The 23,966-nt window shown below is 39.1% G+C and overlaps 1 long non-coding RNA gene across 1 annotated transcript; it reads right to left on the reverse strand.

Moving 5' to 3' along the window:
* Nucleotides 1–226: 226 nt before the first annotated feature.
* On the reverse strand, nucleotides 227–23,070 carry LOC129627990 (uncharacterized). Its single transcript, XR_008702683.1, has 4 exons — nucleotides 22,738–23,070; nucleotides 13,060–13,265; nucleotides 10,763–10,938; nucleotides 227–1,167 (listed from the first exon to the last, which is right to left on the reverse strand). It is a non-coding gene; the product is annotated as an uncharacterized LOC129627990 (long non-coding RNA).
* Between the last annotated feature and the right edge of the window lie 896 nt (nucleotides 23,071–23,966).

Raw genomic sequence — 23,966 nt, forward strand, 5'->3', positions numbered from 1 at the left:
AGCAGGATTTCTGGCAGAAGGTAAAGGGAAGATTTAGAAACAATGAGGTATTCTAGCAAAAACAGTGTATTGAAATTGTAATCACAGAGGGGAAATTCAATGAGTCTAAGCCTGGATTTTATCTTGGATGCCCTTATTTCAAAATTTCTCCCTCTTGCTTGAGATAGAAAAGAGAACCCAAGAAAACAGAGGAGGGCACTATGTTAGTGTTATGGGGCTGTTGTAACAAGTACCACAAACTCAATGGCTTAAACAAGAGAAATTTATTTCTTCACAATCTTGAGGGTGAATAGCCAAGATGAAGGTGTCAGCAGGGTTGGTTTCTTGGAAGGTGTTCCTTCTTGGTTTGTCGATGGCCGTCTCCTCTCTTGCTTTCACACAGCCCTCTTTCTCAGAGTGTCTGTGTCCTGATTTCCTCTTCTTATAAGGACAGAGTCATATTTGATTAGAGCCCACCCATATGACCTCATTCTCCTCAATTACCTCTTTAAAGGCCCTGTATCCAAACAGTCACATTTTGAAGTACTTGGGGGTTAGGACTTCAACAGATGGATTTGGGGATATATTAGTCTGCTGGGGATGCTATAACAAAATACCACAGGTTTGCTGGCGAAGACAATAGGAATTTACTTCTCATAGTTCTAGAGGCTGGAAAGTTCAAGATCAAGGTGCCCAACTTTGTTTCTGGTGAGAACTCTTCTCCTGGCTGCCTTTTTGTGGTGTCCTCAAATGGTTGGTAGGAGGGGAGAGAGGGAGTGCTCCTTGGTGTTTTTCTCATAAGGACATGGATTCTATCAGATCAGGGCTCCATGCTAAGAACTCATTTAGCCTTAAATACTTCCATACAGGCCCCATCTCCAAATATAGTCACCTGGAGATTAGGACTTCAGTATACAAATTTAGGGGGTACATAAACATTCATTCCATATCCTGGAATCGGGGGGAAACACAATTCAACACATCAGATCACATCAGATCAGATCAGTGGCTCAGTCATGTCCAACTCTTTATGACCCCATGAATCGCAGCACACCAGGCCTCCCTGTCCATCACCAACTCCCGGAGTTCACTGAGACTCACGTCCAGCGAGTCAGTGATGCCATCCAGCCATCTCATCCTCTGTCGTCCATAGCAGGCACCAAAGCTAGGCGTACAGTGCTAAAACTGCTGAAAGAAAAGAAAAACACAAATTTATTTTTCTGTTGGTTGTTTAGAAACAAGACAACTCTTTCTAGAATCTCACAGCTCTATCCTAGGTTAGAGATGTGTGTGTGTGTGTGTGCACCCTAAACAATCATTCCCAAGCAGATTTGCCTTTATTGCTGCTTCTTGACCTAAGGTACTAGGTCTTTCTTAAGCATGGGTGACTGTGCACATTGTCTCCTAATTACATTAGGAACAAGAAGCCTAGTTTGATAAACCAATTTTATTTCTGAACTTTTGTGGGGAAATAAATTTGGGTCAGAAACATCATGATGTTTAGAATCCAAATGGGAATATTTATAAAGAAATTCTAACATGTTGCATATTGTTTAGATATTCTTATCAAAACTACTTAACAGTCAGTGTAAGAGATTTCAGGGGCCTGAGCAATTAACGATATATTAGTGACTCGAGTTCAATGTTATTCATTTTCCTATGTATTTCCTGAGCACCAAGGGTGAAGAATATTCCTATTATCATCTTGCAGAGTTTATCCCAGAAGCCTCCTTGAGTCACACAGCATGTGGAAATTTGATGTGGGCCCAGAGGTACCACGGTTTTATCTCATTTTTTTTTTTAACAAAATTCTATTGAAATACAATTTGCATACCATAAAATTCATTAATTTTAAGTGTAAAATTCAGTGATTTTTAGTAATTTTACTGAGTTGTGCAGCCATCACAATTCAATTTAAATCATATCCATCAGTCTAGTAAGATCCCTACTGCCTTTTTATAGTTAATCCCCATTCCCACCCACAGCCCTAGGCAACCACTAACCTGCTTTGTGTCTGTACAGCTTTACCTAAAGGCTTTTGTAGTCATTCCTTTCCAGGTCCTGTAGTTGAAACTCTAATGACTGAAGGGTAACTCAGTGTATTGGAACCGTAACCAGAGAGGGGAAATTCAGTGTCTGATCTTGGATTTTATCTTGTATCCTCATATTGTAAAATTTGTCTCCCACATTGCTGGTGGATTCTTTAGCAGCTGAGCCACAGGGAAGCCCAAGAATACTGGAGTGGGTAGCCTATCCCTTCCCCAGCAGATCTTCCTGACCCAGGAATAGAACTGGCGTCTCCTGTATCGCAGGTAGATTCTTTACCAGCTGAGCCATGAGGAAAGCAAGATGGAAAAGAGAACCCAAGAAAACAGAGGAGGGCACTGTTTTAGTTTTCTGGAGCTGTTGTAACAAATACCACCAATTGGATGACTTAAACTACATAAATTTATTTCCTCACAACTCTGAAGGTAGATATCCAAGATCAAATCTAGAATTGCTTGTTAGCTTGAGATATTTGTCTTTTAATTTTACAGCATTCCAGCTAAGTAACTTCAATCATGTCTGACTCTTTGTGACCCCATGGACTGTAGCTGCCAGGCTCCTCTGTCCATGGGACTCTCCAGGCAAGAATACCAAAGTGGGTTGCCAAGCATTTCCCAACCCAGGGACAGAACCCATGTCTCTTCCATCTCCTGCATTGGCAAGAAGGCTCTTTACCACTGGCATGAACTGGGAAGTCCCTTAATTTCACTATGGGTCTTCTCTTTCAAGCAACGTGCTGTGGAGGTCACATGTATTACAAAGGCCCCGCTTAATTTGAATCTAAACTATTTTTTACTGTGATTTAGACAGAGATGGGTGGGTATAGGCCTGTCAAGCATAATCTATAAGCATAATCTATAATATTTATCCTAAGACAAAAGAGATTCTGCAACCATCACAATGTGTGCCTCTCACTTTGTCTCTTGTCTCAGTTTTCCCATGCACTCACCTGAAAATAGAATACTTCTGTTATTTGAATGACTTAGAAGTATCAACATACAAAATTATGAGCATTGTGCATATTCCATGCAGTCCCCCAGTCCCCGTATTTTGTCATGTGCTGTGCAATCCAAAAGTTCGGCTTCCAAGAAATACTTCAGTAAAATAAAACTATGATGGTTTCTCTTCAAATATCTTAGTTAGGCTTCTAGCTTAATTTTAATTATAATAGTTTTTAAAATGAATTATTTATCAGGTCAATTTAATAGTATTGGGAAAAGTATAATTGTCAACTTTGTTCAGATATATTCCTCCTTCTGCCAAAGATCAAGTCATGCATTTACTTAACCTACTAGCTTGTCCCTTATTTTATAGATAATTATTACTTTATAGATCCTTGATGCAGTCAAAGCTATCAGATGATGTAAAGAAAGGGTGGCAAGTCTATTTGTTAAAAGCAAGTTATCACTTCTAATTTCTAAGAACTAACAACCATTTATTATTTCTAACATCTACAAGGGGACAAATATGTTGTCTAAGAAAACTGATTTTATTACTTTAGAAATGGTAGCTTATGATTTTCATTTCAGTAATTTCACAAAAAGGCCATCATATTTAAATATTTTTACTAAGTGAGAGTTTTCTGTCTATGATCTTCACTGAAAGAGAAAGATGTAGTTTATTGCAAATATGATCTGTGAGAAGGCAGAGATGATGCTATAGTTCAAAAGGACATGAGTTTTTCCTTACTGTATAATTAAAATATGAAATGGCAAGCATGAATCATATATTAAATTGTATGCTGTCAAAATGAGACTGAAAATGTTGTTTAAAATGTTCCTTTATCTATGCTCAAAGTACTTCTAAGGGACTGAGGCCAGTGCAATTTATAATTTGTTCTTTCTACTTTCCATACAGGTTAATTACATTCATGTACTTTTCCCACATTGTTTTTGATTATACCACCCACATCAGTATTCATAGCTCACAAAGTGAAGATAAGTACCATACTAATAGATGGGGGAAAAAGAAACCTCTTGGGACAATGAATGCAGAGATTGGGCTAATGCATCTACAAGCCAAGGGATGCCAAAGATTTCCAGTAAATGACCAGCAGTAGGAGAGAGGCATGGAACAGGTCCTCCCTTGCAGTCCTCAGAAAGAATCAGTCCCACTTAAACCTTGATCTTGAACTTTTAGCCCAGAACTGTGAGACACTAAACTTTTTTTAAGGCATTCAGTTGTGGTACTTAGTTATGGCAGGCCTAAAAAATTAATACACCAAGCTATCATTCATCTCTCTGTGCCACAGTTTTCTCATATATAAAGTGATACTGATAATCATATTTACCTACTAGGGTTTTGTGAAGATTAAGTGCATTAATGAATATAAAGTACTTAGAATTGTGTCTGTCATTTAGAGGCATAAGACCAATATTAGTAGCATCTTATTTACAAGATGGGTTTTCTGCTTACTTGAAGATCAATAATTCCCCACTAATGCAAGGAAGACAAAACAGAATTTTTCTTTTTTGGTTTATCATGGTGGAAGTTACAGGTCATAAGAAAGAAGATACAGCAAATCAAAGTTTCAGAAGGTTAAAGTTTTTATGTTTTTTCCCCCAGGAAGTTAACAGTTCTAACTTAGAGAAAGAATAATAATTCAAATGGTGCAAGAAGCCAAATGTCAATATTTTTAGAAAAAGAGAGCAAAGCTCTTAGTCTGTTAGACACATAGGTGTGAGTCAAAAGATAAAATGCTTTAGATACCTTCCTTCATCCTCTATGATCATGGTGCCTTTGATCACTGGTCTTCATAAAGCTGTTTTAAAATGAAAATGTAACATCACTGTACTTTAACTTTTTTTGAATTAGCACAGCAGTTTGTTTTGACAGAAAGTTGAGCAAGCCTTGAGGAATAAAAAGTTCATTTAGACAAGAGGGTGATTAGCAGTCAAGATTATGGGAGGAACAAGTCCCAATGATTTTGTAGTTGGTAGGAATACCAGAAGGATTAGGAAACCTGGAGGGGAAAACTGAAAGTTTAGGGGCTGCAGCTAGAGTGAGGTCATGAAGACTGGAAGAAAAGGAAAGGAGAGGAAACAGTGTATGCCTCTTATGAGTTCTGTTACTTGGGATAACTTAATATCTTTGAGCCTTGATGCATTAGGTTCTTAGGGCTGCCATAGCAAATCAATACACACAAGGTGGCTTAAAATAACAGAAATTTATTCTCTCATAATTTTGGAGGCCAGAAGTTGAATCAGGTTAGCAGGGCTGTACTCTTCCTGAGGTATTTTGGGAAGATACCTTCTTATCTCACCTGGCTTCTGGTGGTTGCTAGCATTCCTTGGTATTCCTTGGCTTTTATAGACACATTACTTCAATCTCAACCCTCATCATCACATGGCATTCTCCCTCTCAGTGTGCCTGAATTTAAATTTCTTTCTTCTTATAAGCACACTGATCAATGGGTTACAGCCCACTTTGATCCAGAAGGACTTCATCCACAAAAAGCTTATTTCCATAAAAGGTTGCATTCACAGATTCTGGGTACATAAGAATTTTGAGGGAACACCATTCAACCTAGTAGAGTCATCTTCTTCATTACAAAAGTAAAGGATTATAACACATACTCATGCCTCACCTTCCTCATCTGTAAAATGAGGAGGTTCCCACTCTTAAGGTTATTCTATTTGTTGCTCTTTGACTTCCCATTAATACCTTCCTCTTAATACCCTGATTTCCTTTGGGGAAATTATTGCTTGCTTAGTGAATTGAGTTTAGTGTCCTGGTAACCATGGGCCCACTCTTCCTTGGTTAAAGGGCATATATATGACCCAATAAGAGTCATCTGGATGAGCTCTTTGGAAGTCTAATCTTGACCACAAGAATGAAAGGACTAAAAGTGAATGGAACTCAGTGTGGTGGTTAAGGGCACAGGTTCTAGATATAGGCCATGTGTATTTGAATCCTAACTATCACTGACCAATTTTGGACTTTGGGGATATATTTAGCTTCCCTGTGGCTCAGTTTCCTCAGGTATAAAACGAGAATGATAATAGTACTTATTTTATCCAGTGCCAGATAATGTCCTTAACATTATGTTTGCATCAGTGAATAAAACACATGTGGTTTCTGCTTATAGAAGCTTTGAAAGTTTGAGAGAGATAGATAGCAAACAGAGAAAATACATTCTTATTACAAATTTTGATATGTATATATGTGCTAAGTAAAACGCTTAAAATAGCACCTAACACATAGTAAGTAACATGTAACTGAGCATTTACTCACCTATTTTAGCAACAGTGTTCTAACCACACCTTATCCATGTACTGTCTGACTTTTAGCTTTCTGAGATAGCCGAGAACCTGCTCATTCCTGAGACTGGTTTTTGCCCTTCCCAATGATACTGAGAATTCCACTATACTTCCACTAAATTTCCTTTTGCTTCATTTAGCTCAAGTTGGTTTATATTGCTTGCAACAAGAGCCCTAACTGATGCGGTGCTTCATAGGGTAGTTGTGAAGATTAAATGATTGTGAACATTCAATGTGTATAGTCTCAATCAACATTAATTCTGGGATGAGCAACTTCAGTATATTTAACGTGGGAAGCATAGAGTTAGGAAAAAAAAAAAACATTAGCAAATAAATTTAGTATAAGGGAGATCCAAAAGACTGGCATGGTGATGAAAGAAGTCTAACTTTCATTTTTCAGACCAAAAGTCTGAGAGTGGTTGATTGGTCAATGTGAGAAACTCACAGATTGAGGACTTGAATGGAATACACTAAAGGTATTGTTTTACTGTTGACAGTATTGTCCCAGAAGATTTAACCTAGTATATATGGTCCTATTCAAAAACAAACTATTTTTTCTTTTTTTGTATCATCCGAGAAAGCGGTGATAAAAACAGCCTTTGAGGAAAATGATCTTTGTTCTTGGCACAAAGGAGTACAAAAAGAAAAACAGTAAAGAATGGTAGAGTCATTTGTTTGACACCAGTCCATGTAGACTCATTATTCTAAGGTGCAGAGTTACACATTCTAAACCCAGGAGGGTTTTGTGCTAATATTGTGCTGATGGATGCAATATCATAAATATGCACATGCATATTCATATGATGCCAATTATTCTTTTGAAGCTGTATAAATGACACACTTGAAAACTGAGAGCTGAAAATATGATACATATGGAAAACTCATCAGCATTCTGAGATATAAACTGAATGAAAGAGGATTACTGTAAAAGCTCTTTTCCTGTCAAGTTTCTTCTATTCCATTTCTAATCACCAAATTCTACTCAATCTTTTTAACTACCCACATAACTGAATTATCCTTTAGGCATCAAAAAATCAGAAGTGTTCCAACCTTTATTTGTTCCCAGCACCAAGCTGAGACTTGACTTTTGAAGATAAGCTCCTATCCTGAATCAAAGGGCTGAAACAATGGTCAGTTCCAACACTTCCCAGCATGCCATCAGCTAAGCCACATCCATTCATTCACTCCTCAATCTTTATGAAGTCTATAGTCCTTGATCCTGGGTGAACATAGTGAATAAATGCAATTATTGTCCATACAGGGCTTTTAAGCTCATAAAGAAGACAGACAGTAAAAAGGGAAACAGAAGAATATATATTTTCAAGTAGTACCATGTGTTATGAAGAAAATGAACAGGAGGTGAGTAGAGATGTGGAACAAGGGTAGGGTGGTGCTAGAGACTGTGGGTCTGTTGGGATGGGATTTACTCAGAGCTACGGCCTTCTCTTTAAAGTGAAGAATGAAGCTGTGAGTGATACCTGGGCCCATGTCTCAGGAAGATTATTCCTAGGTGTTGAAAAGGTAACCAAGGTGCTGTGGCTGAGGTGCTGAGGTTGGAGTGTCTGCTTGTGTGTGGGCTGCTTTTGTGGCAACTGCTGCTGAAGCTGGAGCATTTCTAAGCTTGTTGGATCCTGAGTATATGTGTGTGTGTGTGTGTGTGTATATATATATATATATATATATATATATATATATTTATATATATATATTTATATATATTTACAATTCTCTTATTTCAATGAGGAGATGACTTGAGGCTAGCGGAGGCTGGAGAGGGTTGCTGCTTTGTCTCTCTGATCCTCAAATGACCGTTTCTTGGTGTGGGCTCTCTCCTAACTGGAGTCACTGTAGCCAATTGTTCAGGTTTTCTAAGGGTTTTGGATCCTCCCTCATCTTTCCTTTTTAATGTCATTTGTCTTCTGACTTCTTCTCACCCTGTCTTGGGCTCCAGAGATTTAAAAACAAACAAACAAACAAACTTCAAATATTCCTGTAGATATTTTTTAGATGTGCCTGACATGATCTTCTTGTCTGTGTGCTCACATCTAGTTAGTCTTACTCCAATGCCAAGGCTTTTGGCCTTATTTTAGTCTATTAAAAAAAAAAAAACAACAACCAAAAAAAGTAAAAACCAAATGAACAAAAAGCAATGATCACTAGATAAAAAGTGCCAAGTTAGTTATTAGTAAAAAATTATTGCAGAAGACACAGAAAGCACCTCCACAAATGGAGTCAAGGCTACAGTGTACAATACTGGCATCTGAGGGCAAGCGTTAGGAAGCCCTCTCTCCAGTGCATCTCTGCCATCTGTATCTTGCATAGAGGTATCCTAACTGATAGGCTCCTTATGCTCGATCTTGGGCCTCCGACTTGATTCTACTCACTGGCAGTGAACTTACGTAGTACCCTACACAACAAGCCCACAGAGATGCTGATATCCAAGGGCAGGGGGAGGGTTGGGGACATAGTTATGAATGTTGAGTGTCCCAGAAGGAGAGGTTCAGGTGTGGAATTTATTGTTAGGGAGCTCTTTAGGAAGGACCTTTTTGGGGAGAGGAGAAAAAAAAGGTGAGGGAAAACAGTAGAGGAAGGATGAGGTATCAGATCAAAGTTGACCTGGACTAGAGGTTGAGGATGGGATTCTGGTACATAAACTTAACTGAAGAATCAACCACTTTGGCATGGAGCTGGCTTTTGTACCCCCCTAATAAGTCAGTCATTGGCTATAGGCTAACCACATGTACCATGGGGCAGGATGATGGAGAACTGTTAAGGTGGCAGCTCCATCCTCTGAGGGCAATTATTCAAAACTTACATCAGCTAGAGATATAAATACAGGTCTGATAAAGGGCTCTGAGGAGATGGATCACCCAACATTGACTTCATAAAGGCTTAAAAGTTGGTACAAGCTATAATCTTTAAAAAAAATTGTAGGAGTGTTCAACCAAGATGACAAAGTATGATGACCCTGAGTTTACCTCCTCCCAGGGGCATAACAAAACTGAAGCGACTTAGCAGCAGCAGCAGAGCAACTATTAGTGAGAAAGACCAGAATATATCACAAAAACATCTTATACAGCTAAACATATAAAGAAGGAACCATAATGAAATGAATAGTAGTGGCAGAGATAACAGTATAGTCAAGACCCACAATCCCAGTGTGGGAGACTCACAAATAGGAGAATAATTGTAATTGTAGATGTACTTCCCAAGGAGTGGCAAGTCCAAGCCCCACACTGGGATCCCCCATCAAGGGGTCCTGTATCAGGAAAATGAGCCTTCATAGCATCTGGCAGTATGTCTTAATTTAGGGAGGCATAGAAGGCTGGGGAAAATATAGACTCTACTCTTAAAAAGTGAAAGAAAGTGAAAGGCACTCAAACAAGTCCTAGTCTTTGCAACTCCGTGGACTGTAACCTGCCAGGATCCTCTGTCCATGGAATTCTCCAGGCCAGAATACTGGAGTGGGTAACTGTTCCCTTCTCCAGGGGATCTTCCCAAGCCAGGGATCAAACCCAGGTCTCCCACATTGCAGGCGGATACTTTACTGTCTGAGCCACCAGGGAAGCCTTAAAGGGCACACAAAAATTTTTACTTGCTCTGAGACCTAGAGCAGAAGCAATGATTTGAAAGGGTCAGATCCAGAGTTTCAAAGCCTGGGTCAGATCCAGAGACCCAAAGCCTGGGTCAGATCCAGAGTTTCAAAGAATAGCACGGAGAGGTAATAAAGCGTTCCTCAGTGATCAATGCAAAGAAATAGAGGAAAACAATAGAATGGGAAAGATGAAAGATCTCTTCAAGAAAATTAGTGATACCAAGGGAACATTTTATGCAAAGATGGGCACAGTAAGGACAGAAACAGTTTGGACCTAACAGAAGCAGAAGATATTAAGAAGACGTGGCAAGAATACACAGAAGAACTATACAAAAAAGATCTTCATAAGCCAGAAAACAACGATGGTGTGATCACTCACCTAGAGCCAGACATCCTGGAATAGGAAGCATCACTACGAACAAAGCTAGTGGAGGTGATGGAATTCCAGTTGAACTATTTCAAATCCTAAAAGATGATGCTGTGAAAGTGCTGCACTTAAAATGCCAGCAAATTTAAAAAACTCAGCAGTGGCCACAGGACTGGAAAAGGTCAGTTTTCATTCCAATCTCAAAGAAAAGCAAAGCAAAGAATGTTCAAACTACTGCATAATTGCACTCACCTCACACACTAGCAATGTAATTCTCAAAATTCTCTAAGCTAGGCTTCAACAGTATGTGAACTGTGAACTTCCAGATGTTCAAACTGGATTTAGAGAAGACAGAGGAATCTGAGATCAAACTGCCAACATCCACTGGGTCATTGAAAAATCAAGAGGGTTCCAGAAAAACATCCACTTTATTGACTACACCAAAGCCTTTGACTGTGTAAATCACAAAAAACTGTGGAAAATTCCTAAAGAGATGGGAACACCAGACCACCTTACCTGCCTCCTGAAAAATCTGTATGCAGGTCAAGAAGCAGCAGTTAGAACTTGACATGAAACAATGGGCTGGTTCAATATTGGCAAAGCAGCACATCAAGGCTGTATAGTATCATCTTGTTTATTTAACTTATATGCAGAGTACATCATGTGAAATGCCGGGATGGATGAAGCAGAAGCTGGAATCAAGATTGCAGGGAGAAATATCAATAATCTCAGATATGCTGATAACACCACCCTTATAGCAGGAAGTGAAGAAGAATTAAAGAACCTTTTGATCAAAGTGTCTTAAAACTCAACATTCAGAAAACTAAGATCGTGGCATCTGGTCGTATCACTTCATGGCAAATAGATGGGGAAACAATGTAAACAGTGAGAGACTTTATTTCTTTGCATTCCAAAATCACTGCAGATTGTGACTGCAGCCATGAAATTAAGACACTTGCTCTTTGGAAGGAAAGGTATCACCAGCCTAGACAGAATATTAAAAAGCAGAGACATTTCTTTGAGGACAAAGTTCCATCTAGTCAAAGTTATGGGTTTTCTAGTAGTCATGTATGGATGTGAGAGTTGGACTACAAAGAAAGCTGAGCACAGAAGAATTGATGCTTTTGAACTGCAGTGTTGGAGAAGACTCTTGAGAGTCCCTTGGATTGCGAGGAGATCCAGTCAGTCAATCCTAAAGGAAATCACTGCTGAATATTGGAAAGACATGCTGAAGATGAAACTCCAATACTTTGGCCACCTGATGCAAAGAAACTACTCATTGGAAAAGACCCTGATGCTGGGAAAGATTAAAGGCAGGAGGAGAAGGGGACAACAGAAGATGAGATGGTTGGATGGCCTCACTGACTCGATGGACATGAGTTTGAGCAAGCTTAAGGTGTTGGTGATGGACAGGGAAGCCTCGTGTGCTGCAGTCCATAGGGTCACAAAGAGTGGGACACGATTGAGTGACTGGACTGAACTGGGTCAGATCCATCAGCTGAGTTTAGAGAGTCTCCTGGAGATGCAATAGGCAAAGGGAAGTACTGTTGGGACATAGACACTGGAGCCATCCAATTTTGAGGGCAAAGATATTGCTGCTGAAAAGCATCATTTTAGAATACTCTAACTTATTAATGCCAGGACCCAGTTCCAACCACCAGGCTGTCAGCACTAGTACTGGTATGCCTCAGTTCAGTCGCTCAGTCGTGTCTGACTCTTTGCGATCCCGTGAATCACAGCACACCAGGCCTCCCTGTCCATCACCAACTCCCAGAGTTCACCCAAACTCATGTCCATCGAGTCGGTGATGCCATCCAGCCATCTCATCCTCTGTCGTCCCCTTCTCCTCCTGCCCCCAATCCCTCCCAGCATCAGGGTCTTTTCCAGTGAGTCAACTCTTCGCATGAGGTGGCCAAAGTATTGGAGTTTCAGCTTTAGCATCATTCCTTCCAAAGAACATCCAGGACTGATCTCCCTTAGGATGGACTGGTTGGATCTTCTTGCAGTCCAAGGGACTCTCAAGAGTCTCCTCCAATACCACAGTTCAAAAGCATCAATTCTTCATCACTCAGCTTTCTTCACAGTCCAACTCTCACATCCATACATGACCATAGGAAAAACCATAGCCTTGACTAGACAGACCTTTGTTGGCAAAGTAATGTCTCTGCTTTTTAATATGCTATCGAGGTTGGTCATAACTTTCCTTCTAAGGAGTAAGCATCTTTCAGTTTCATGGTTGCAATCACCATCTGCAGTGATTTTGGAGCCCCCAAAAAATAAAGTCTGACACTGTTTTCAGTTTCCCCATCTATTTCCCATGAAGTGATGGGACCAGAAGCCACAATCTTAGTTTTCTGATTATTGAGCTTTAGGCCAACTTTTTCACTCTTCTCTTCCACTTTCATCAAGAGGCTGTTTAGTTCCTCTTCACTTTCTGCCATAAGAGTGGTGTCATGTGCATATCTGAGGTTTTTGATATTTCTCCTGGCAATCTTAATTCCAACTTGTGCTTCCTCCAGCCCAGCGTTTCTCATGATGTACTCGGCATAGAAGTTAAATGAGCAGGGTGACAGTATACAGCCTTGATGTACTCCTTTTCCTATTTGGAACCAGTCTGTTGTTCCATGTTCAGTTCTAACTGTTGCTTCCTGACCTGCATATAGGTTTCTCATTTCATGCAAAGATAGGCTTGATAAAGGACAGAAATTGTATGGACCTAACAGAAGCAGAATAAAAGGTGGCAAGAATACACAGAAGAACTGTAAGAAAAAGAGCTTCACAACCCAGATAATCACGATGGTGTGATCACTCACCTAGAGCCAGACATCCTGGAATGTGAAGTCAAGTGGGCCTTAGAAAGCATCACTACGAACAAAGCTAGTGGAGGTGATGGAATTCCAGTTGAACTAGTTCAAATCCTGAAAGATGATGCTGTGAAAGTGCTGCACTCAATATGCCAGCAAATTTGGAAAACTCAGCAGTGGCCACAGGACTAGAAAAGGTCAGTTTTCATTCCAATCTGAAAGAAAGGCAATGCCAAAGAATGATCAAATTACCACAAAATTGCACTCATCTTAACATGCTAGCAAAGAAATGCTCAAAATTCTCCAAGCTAGGCTTCAACAATACATGAACCGTGAACTTCCAGATGTTCAAGCTGGTTTTAGAAAAGGCAGAGGAACCAGAGATCAAATTGCCAACATCTGCTGGATCATGGAAAAAGCAAGAGAGTTCCAGAAAAACATCTATTTCTGCTTTATTGACTATACCAAAGCCTTTGACTGTGTGGATCACAATAAACTGTGGTATGCCTGAGGCCAAGGCGAATGACTAACTGGGTGGGACACCACCTCACCTACCAGCAGATCACTGCCCCAAGACACTTTAAGTCCAAACTTACCCTGGGACTTGATCCTGTGCATCAGAAGACCCAGGACCCAACCCTGAACAGCAGGAAACTGACAATAACCCAAGGAATCTTTGTTCCCTGCAGCCAGAGACTGTGGACATAACTCTGCTCACCAGTGGGCTGCCACTATCCCTGGGACAAACACAATTAACCATGAGAATGCACCAGCCCCAGATCCTCTTGGGCTCCAGTTCTGCCTACCAGCAAGATGATACTAACTAGAGGACACATAGTCCCACAAGCACCCATCCTAGGACCTGGCTCTGCCCACCATAGGTGAACACTAGCCTTTGGGCATTTGGACTCTGCAGCACCACCTCACCATGCAGCCCTACCCACCATGGCCAGCAGCCTTCTCAGAAGCCAGGGCTTAGCAACCAACCAAACCAAGGGCCAGTCACACCTACTAGATCAACCACAGCTTGTCACAGCAGAAGGATTCATGTAGTCCACCTAGGGGTCACCCTAGAGCATAGAGTTCTGAAGACCAGAGCAGAGAGAGCTGCTGGACTCACAGGACCCCTTCTGCAAAGGAATCTTCTCCAAGGTCAGGAAATATAACCAACAAACAAAATAAGCAGAGGTAAACCAGTAAATTAGGCAAAATGAGGTGACAAAGGATTATGGTTCAAAATAAAAACAAAATAAAATCCCAGAAGAAGAACTAAGCAAAGTGGAGACAAGCAGTACATACCTTAAAGAATTCAAGGTAATGATCAAAAAGATAGTCAAACAACTCTGGAGAAGACTGGATGAACAGAGGGACAAGTAAGAAGTTATCAACATGGAGTTAGAAAATATAAAGAACCACATAGTGATAAATAATATAGTAAATGGAATTGGAAAATAAAACCTAGAAAGAATCAATAGTAAATTGGGTGATACAGAGGAAAGGATTGATGAGCTGGAAGGCAGAGTAGTGGATATTTCTGAAGCTGAATAGAAAAAAGAGAAGTAAAAAGAAATGAGGACAATAAAAGATCACTTGGATGTATCAAGCCTACTAGCATTCACATTATAGAGGTCCCAGGCAAAGTGAGAGAGAAAGGGGCAGGGAGTAAATGTTTGAGGACATAATATCTGAAAACTTCCCTAATCTGTGAAAGTAAATAGATATCTGGGTACAGGAAGCACAGAGTGTCCTCACCAGCTACATCAAGGCTTATTTTGATTACAATGGAAAAAATTCAAGATAAATAGAGAATATTATAAACAGCAAGAGAAAGAAAACAAATTATATGTAAGGGTACACCCAAAGGCTATCATCTAACTTTTCAGCAGAAACTCTGCATAACAAAAGGAAATGTCATGATATATTTAAAGCGATGAGAGGGAAAAGCCTATAACTGAGATTACTCTATCCAGAAAGGCTTTCATTTATATTTTATGGAAAGACAAAAAGTTTCCAAGGAAGCAAAAAAGTTCAGCACCACCAAACCATCTTTATAAGAAATCTTAAAGTATTTCTCTGAGTGAAAAAGAAAAGTATACAAGCAAAAATATAAAAGTTACAAGGGAAAAAAATCTCAATGCTAAAGCAAATATACAGTCAAAGTAGTAAATAATCCATGTACATAGCTAGGAGGAAGGTTAAAAGACAAAAACAATAAAATCATCTATATACATAATAAGTAGCATCAGTTCAGTTCAGTTCAGTCGTTCAGTTGGGCCCAACACTGTGACCCCATGAATCACAGCACACCAGGCCTCCCTGTCCATCACCATCTCCCAGAGTTCACCCAAACTCATGTCCATTGAGTCAGTGATGCCATCCAGCCATTTCATCCTCTGTCGTCCCCTTCTCCTCCTGCCCCCAATCCCTCCCAACATCAGGGTCTTTACCAAGGAGTCAACTCTTTGCATGAAGTGGCCAAAGTATTGAAGTTTCAGCTTTAGCATCAGTCTTTCCAATGAACACCAAGGACTGATCTCCTTTAGAATAGACTGGTTGGACCTCCTTGTAGTCCAAAGGACTCTCAAGAGTCTTCTCCAATACCACAGTTCAAAATCATCAATTCTTCAGTGCTCAGCTTTCTTCACAGTCCAACTCTCACATCCATACATGACCACTGTATAAATCATAGTCTTGAGTAGAGGGACCTTTGTTGGCAAAGTAATTTCTCTGCTTTTGAATATGCTATCTAGGTTGGTCATAACTTTCCTTCCAAGGAGTAAGCATCTTTTAATTTCATGGCTGCAGTCACCATCTGCAGTGATTTTGGAGCCCAGAAAAATAAACTATGCTACTGTTTCCACTGTTTCCCCATCTATTTGCCATGAAGTGATGGGACCAGATGCCATGATCTTAGTTTTCTGAATGCTGAGCTTTAAGCCAACTGTTTCACTCTCCTCTTTCACTTTCATCAAGAGGCTCTTTTGTTCCTCTTCAATTTCTGCCATAAGGGTGGTGTCATCTGCATACCTGAGGTTATTGATATTTCTCCTGGCAATCTTGATTCCAGCTTGTGCTTCTATCAGCCCAGCATTTCTCATGATGTACTCTGCATATAAGTTCAATAAGCAGGGTGACAATATACAGCCTTGACGTACTCCTTTTTCTATTTGGAACCAGTCTGTTGTTCTGTGTCCAGTTCCTACTGTTGCTTCCTGACTGGTACACAGGTTTCTCAAGAGGCAGGTCAGGTAGTCTGGTATTCTCATCTCTTTCAGAATTTTCCACAGTCAAAGGCTTTGGCATAGTCAATAAAGCAGAAATAGATGTTTTACTGGAACTCTCTTGCTTTTTCAATGATCCAGCAAATGTTGGCAGTTTGATCTCTGATTCCTCTGCCTTTTCTAAAACCAGCTTGAATATCTGGAAGTGCATGATTCACGTATTGTTGAAGCCTGGCTTGGAGAATTTTGAGCATTTCTTTACTAGAGTGAGATGAGTGCAATTGTGTGGTAGTTTGAGCATTCTTTGGCATTGCCTTTCTTTGGGATGGGAATGAAAACTGACTTTTTCCAGTCCTGAGGCCACTGATGAGTTTTCCAAATTTGCTGGCATATTGAGCGCAGCACTTTCACAGCATCATCTTTCGGGATTTGAACTAGTTCAACTGGAATTCCATCACCTCCACTAGCTTTGTTCATAGTGATGCTCTCTAAGGCCCACTTGACTTCACATTCCAGGATGTCTGGCTCTAGGTCAGTGATCACACCATTGTGATTATCTGGGTCGTGAAGCTCTTTTTTGTACAGTTCTTCTGTGTATTCTTGCCATCTTTTCTTAATATCTTATGCTTCTGTTAGGTCCATACCATTTCTGTCCTTTATTGAGCCCATCTTTGCATGAAATGTTCCCTTGGTATTTCTAATTATCTTGAAGCGATCTCTCGTCTTTCCTATTCTGTTGTCTTCCTCTATTTCTTTGCATTTATCACTGAGGAAGGTTTTCTTATCTCTCCTTGATATTCTTTGGAACTCTGTATTAAGTATCATGCTGCTGTGAAGTTGCTTTAGTCGTGTCTGACTGTGCGACCCCAGAGACAGCAGCCCACCAGGCTCCCCTGTCCCTGGGATTCTCCAGGCAAAAACACTGCCATTTCCTTCTCCAATGTATGAAAGTGAAAAGTCAAAGTGAAGTCGCTCAGTCATGTCTAACTCTTCGCGACCCCATGGTCTGTAGCCTACCAGGCTCCTCTGTCCATAGGATTTCCTAGGCAAGAGTACTGGAGTGGGGTGCCATTGCCTTCTCCATTAAGTAGCATAGGTGCCGGGGTCCAGCCCCGGCTGATCCAGGGTATTCGAAGGAGCTACGGCTAGGCGACCTATTCAAATGTTAATTAGAGATAATAAAGAGGAATAGAATGAGGATAGCTCAGTAGGAAAATTCAGTGGAGAAAAGAAGCTGAGTGGCTTGGTTTACGCGGAAAATCAATATAACCCGTGACACCAGGTTAGCTCTGACCACGGAGGCCGCAGGCGCCCTCTCGAATAGTGGAAGGTGCCCCACCTTAGACACCTTCTCGAGTGGGTCTTAGAAGCCCAGGCAAAAAAATGGTCGCAGAGGACATCCACGCTCCAGATGGACACTCAGCTGGAAGTTAAAGGGAAGAATGACATGGGGAGACCAAGCGTTGGTGAGCAAGGCCCATAGCTTTATTTTCAACAGGGGCTTTTATACCCTAAGTTACACATAGAGGACAATAGGGGATGCAAAATCAGCAGTCTTTGATGCTTATCAAAAACCAGGGTTTCTTTCCTGAAAATTTATCGTATACAAATGGTTTAGGTGATTTACATCATCTTCTGGCCAGAGGCCTATTAACATTTTATGACTCTTGACAAGCACTTATCAACAAAGACTTATTTTCTCTAAGAGTAATTATTTTAAGGTTTGGCGCCATCTTCCGAAGATAAGATTACGTTCCTATAGGGTGGATGTGTAATGGGTTTACAAAGGAAAGAATTTACTACCTTAAGTGTCTAAAGTTACTAACACCAGGCCACTACTTATTTTTTCTACATACCAACTATATTAATTAATGCACATTCAAGGATACAATTCAGGGGATGTGAAAACTTGGCAACAAACATTGGCTCATCAATGAAATCTTTTACTAGCTTTATTCTGACAGTTTCTAATTCTCTGAGAGGCTCTAAGCTATTTGAATATCTTAAGCTTCCCGTGCCTCTGGAGGCTGGGAGACTGTAAACAATCGTATGCATAGCTGTAGGTGTCCGGGTAAACTTGTCAGGCGAGTTAGAGAGCCATCTGAGGGGTTTGGATTTAAACACTCCTAATTGCCCAGGAACTTTATTAATTGGAGCTGTAAGTTAACTCTTTGACAGAGAGAGTGAGATGGTGGTGGGGGACAGCCCCCAGTAAAGTCAGAGGTGAGAGCACAAAGCAATAAAGTAGGCAGACTCTGGTTTTTTTGGGGGGTAGATGCTCGAGAATATCCGGGGGCACTCCCGAGGCTCGATCCCGCCTTTGCGTATGCCGAGCCCCCTTCCTCATGACCTTTGTCACGAGTGGAATGTCTCTCGCCGGCTCCCGGCACATAGGGACACACACACAAAAAAGATGTAACATATGGGATCAGAAATAGTAAATGTGGCAGTGGGTGGAAATGAATACAGAGTTGTTAAAATGCATTTTAATTTAAAGAGATCAACAACCTAAAATAATCATATTTATATATAGGTTGATATGCATAAACCTCATAGGAACTACAAGCCAAAAATCTATACTGGATACTCACACACAAAGGAAACAGAAATTCAGACATAACACTAAAGATAGTCATCTAATCACAAGGAAACAGCACAGAAGAACTGAACAAAAAGTAACTTCAAAGCAATTCCAAAACAATGAATAAGAAGCCAATAAATACATGCTTATCAATAATTACTTTAAATGTAAATGGACTAAATTCTTAAATTGAATGACATAAAGTGGCTGAATGTATATATAAAATAAAAAGACCCATATATATGTTACTTACTAGAGACTCTAGATCTAAAGACACACACAGATTAAAATTAAGGGATTGGGAAAGGGTATTGCATGCAACTGGAAATTTTTTAAAAAGGCCAGGATAGCAATACTTATATGAGACAAAATAGACTTTAAAACAAAAACTGTAATGAGACAAAGAAGGACATTACATAGTGATCAAGATATCAGTTCAAGAAGAACATGTAACATCTGTAAATACAGATGCAGCCAACACAGTAGCACCTAAATACATAAACCAAATATTAAGAGACATATAAGAAGAAACTGATGTAACACATTAATAGTATGGAACTTTAACATATCATTTACATTCATGGGTAGATCATCAAGAGATAAAATCAATAAAAAAATGTTGACTTTAAATCATGTATTAGACCAAATGAACTTAATAGTTATCTGTAAAGCATTCCATCCAAAAGTAGCAAAATATTATTTTCAAGTGCACATGGAATATTCTCCAGGATAGATCACATGCTAGTACACAAAATCAGTCTCAGTAAAGTTAAGAAAATTCAAATTGAATCTTTTCCAACCACGAAATCATGAGAGTAGAAATCACCTGTGGCGGATTCATTTTGATATTTGGCAAAACTAATACAGTTATGTAAAGTTTAAAAATAAAATTAAAAAAAAAAAAAAGATATTTTAACCAAAAAAAAAAAAAAAAAAAAAAAAAATAAAGTAATGACTTCAGGGAAAAAAAAAAAAAAAAAAAAGAAATCAACTACAAGGAAAAAAAGCTATGAAAAAGACAAACATATTGAAGCTAAAATATGCTACTGTTTAGTAGCCAATGGATCACTGAAGACATCAAGGAAAAAAAAATCTAAAAAAATACTTGCAGACAAATAAAAAAGAAAACATAGCAATCCAAAAGTCTATAGGACACAGTTCTATAGACATGTTTCTAGTGATAAAACATACCCCAGGAAGCAAGAAAAATATAAAATAAATAATCCAACATAACTTCTACACAAAGTAGAAAAAGATCAAACATAAGTTAGAAGTAGGAAATACCTCATAAAGATCTTAGCAGAAGAGACTGAAGAAAAATAAATGAAATTAGTTATTTTAAATGATAAGCAAAATTGATAAATCTTTAGCCAGACTCATTAAAAAGGGGAGAGGCTTAAATCAATCATATCAGAAATGAAAATGTTACACCAACACCACAGAAATAGAAGGGATGATAAGAAATTACTATGAAAAATTATATGTCAACAAAATGTAAAACTTGAAAGAAATGAAAAAATTTTTAGAAATGTACACTCTTCCAAGATTGAAGCAGAACAAAGAAGTAGAAAATATGAACAGAACAATTGTTGGTAATAAAATTGAATCAGCAATTTAAAAATTCCAAACAAACAAACAAACAAAAAAAATAAATAAAAACTCCAAACAAACAAAAGTACAGATCCAGATGGCTTCATGGGTGAATTCTAACCAACACTTAGAAAAGCATTAAAACCTCTCCCTCTGAAACTATTCTAAAAGATTGCACAGGAAGGAACACTTCTGAACTCACTTTATGAGGCCTGATACCAAAACCAGACAAATATATTACAAAAAAAGAAAACTTCAGGCCAATATCAAAGATTCACACAGAGGCAAAAATCCTCAACTTTAATACTAGCTAACTGAGTTAACAAATAAATTAAAATCATCATGCATTATGATCAGGTGGGATTTATCCCAGGTATGCAAGAATGGTTCAATATCTGCAGATAAATCAATATTATACAACAGTGTCTTGGAAAAGATCCTAATACTGGGAAAGATTGAAGGCAAAAGGAGAAGAGGGTGACAGAAGATTAGATGGTTCGATGACATCATCAACTAAATGGACATGAACTTGGACAAACTCCAGGAGATAGTGAGGGACAGGGAAGCATGGTGTGCTTCAGTCCACGGAGTTTCAAAGAGTCAGACATGACTTAGTTACTGAACAAGAACAACAATACAACATATTAACCAAGTCTCATGATAAGTAATGGGATCATCTCAATATGTGCAGCAGAAACATGTGGCAGAATTTAACATCCATTTGGGATTAAAACTTTAAAAAAGTGGGTATAAAAAATAATAGCTCAACATAATAAAGGCCATATGTTATGAGCATACAGCTAACATCATACTAAAAGCTATTAATGATAGCATTTCCTCTGAGACCAGGAACAAGAGAAGGATATCCATTGTTGCCACTATTATTCAACATAGTATTGGAAATCCTAGCTACAGCCATCAGATAAAAAACAAACAAACAAACAAAAAAAAACAAATTGAATACAAATTGGAAAGGAAGAAATAAAACTGTCACTGTTCACAGATGATATCACTATCTGCAGAAAAATCCTAAAGATACCACCAGAAAGCTGCAAGAGCTCATCAATGAATTTTGGTAAAGTGCAGGATACAAAATTAATATACAGAAATCTGTTTTGTTTCTATACACTAATCATGAGCTATCATAAAGAGAAATCAAGAAATCAAGCTTATTTAAAATCACATCAAAGAGAATAAAGTATCTAGGAATAAATCTAATCAGACAAAAGTTTTCTACATGGAAAAGTAAGAGACACTGATGAAAGAAACTGAAGATTACACAAGCAGATTACACATGATGATATATCATGTTCAAGGATTGAAACAATATTGTTAAAATGACTGTCCTACCTAAGGCAAGTTACAGATTCAATGTGATCTCTATCAAAATACCAATGGCATTCTTCATAGAACTAGAAAAAATAATTCTAAAATTTGTACAAAAACACAAAAGAGCCCCCAACTAGCCAAAATAATTTTGAGAAGAACAGATTGGAGGTTTCTAGCTCCCTGATTTCAAACTATACCACAAAGCAAAAGTAATAAGAATAGTATAGTACTGATACAAAGTAGACACATATATTATTGAAACAGGGTAGATAGCATAGAAGTAAATCCACACTTATATGAGCAACACATTCTATGACAAATTAGACAAGAATATATAATGGGGAAAAGACAGTTTCTTCAATAAATGGTTTTGAGAAAATTTGACAGCTTTACATTAAAGAATCAAGCTGGAATACTCTTTATGCCTTATTAAAAAACATTAAAATGAATTAAAGACTTAAATATAAGACCTGAAACCACAAAACTTCTAGAAGAAAACATAGGTAGTGTACTCTTTGACGTTAGTATTAGTAATATTTGTTTGGATGTGTCTCTTCAGGCAAGGATTAGCAACTGTGACAATATCACTAAAATGCTTTTCCAGAGTGAGGGAAACAATCAACAAAACAAAAAGACAAATACTGGATGGGATAAGACATTTGTAAACAATATGTCAGATAAGGGGTTAATACCCAAAATATACAAAGAACTAATATAACTCAATATCAAAAAAGCAAACAACCTAATTTGCCGGGGTCCAGCACCAGCTGATCCAGGGTATTCGAAGGAGAGATGGCGTAGGCGAGGGTCAGGAAGCAACTGCTTAATTAAACGTTAATTAAGGATATAAAGAGTAATAGAATGAGGATAGCTCAGTAGGAAAATTCAGTGGAGAAAAGAGGCTGAGTAGCTTGGTTTATGCGGGAGACCAATAAAACTTCAAGACAAGAAGTTTGCACCACTTACGTAGGCCGCAGGCGTCCTTCCGTTCTCCCGAAGGAGAGGAGACGCTGAGGCCTCCCCGGTTGGATCTTAGAAGCCCAGGCATAATTAGCAAGCATGGCGGGTTCCGCGCTCCAGATGGAGACTCAGCCAGAATTTGAAAGAGAGAGCTACATGGGGAGACCAAATTTCGGTGAACAAGGCCCGCACTTTATTTTTAAAAGTAGTTTTTATACCTTAAGTTATGCAAAGAGGATAATGGGGGAAGGGGTGGAGTCATGCAAGGACAGCAGTTCCTGGTTGTAATCGAAGCCAGGCTTTCAAACTTATCATATGCAAAAGTTCAGGTGATTGACATCATCTTCTGGCCAGGAGGCCTGTTAACATTTTAAGAAACTTATTTTTCTCTAAAGGTGATTATTCCAAAGCCAGGCAACAGCCTCCAAAAAAGCATTGGACAAAGCTGCATTTTACATTTCTATACACCCATTATATCAATCAATACACCACCAAGGACGCAGTAGGTAAGGAGTATGGAGACTTAGCAGCAAACATTGGCTCAATAAGTGAAAAACCCTTCACCAATACAATTTCTAATCAATCTTTTAACTACTCAAAAGAATCTGTGTTTAGACAGTTTAGAACATCTCCTGCCTCTTAGAGTTGGGAGGCTCTGAACAATCACATGTGGCCGGAAAAACCTATTCAGGCAGTCTAGAGGATTTCCAAAGGAGTTTGTAGGTTGAAACACTGTCACACCCAGGAATTATTAACTGGAGCTGTAAGCTAACTCTTTTTTCAGAGAGAGGTAGTGGGGGACAGCCCCCCGTAAAGTCAGAGGTGTAGGTGAAAGCACAAAGCAGAAAGTAGGCAGACTCTGGTTTTGGGGGTAGATGCTCGAGAATTTCCAGGGGGACTCCTGAGGCTCGATTCTGCCTTTGCGTATGCCGAGCCTCCTTCCTCATGACCTTTGCCATGGGAGGAGTTCCTCACGCTGGCTCCAGGCAGTGATAGAATTCTAGTTGAGCTATTCCAGATCCTGAAAGATGATGCTGTGGAAAGTGCTGCACTCAATATGCTATATGCCGGCTCCCGGCACTAATTAAAAAAATGGGATGAGAACTTGAATAAACATTTTTCCAAGAAAGACAGACAGATGGTCAACAGGCACATGAAAAGATGCTTAATGTCCATAATTATCAAGGAAATGCAAATCAAAACCATAATGAGATATCACCTCATACCTGTCAGAA

The sequence above is a fragment of the Bubalus kerabau genome, chromosome 15, assembly GCF_029407905.1.
Source record: "Bubalus kerabau isolate K-KA32 ecotype Philippines breed swamp buffalo chromosome 15, PCC_UOA_SB_1v2, whole genome shotgun sequence".
NCBI lineage: Eukaryota > Metazoa > Chordata > Mammalia > Artiodactyla > Bovidae > Bubalus > Bubalus kerabau.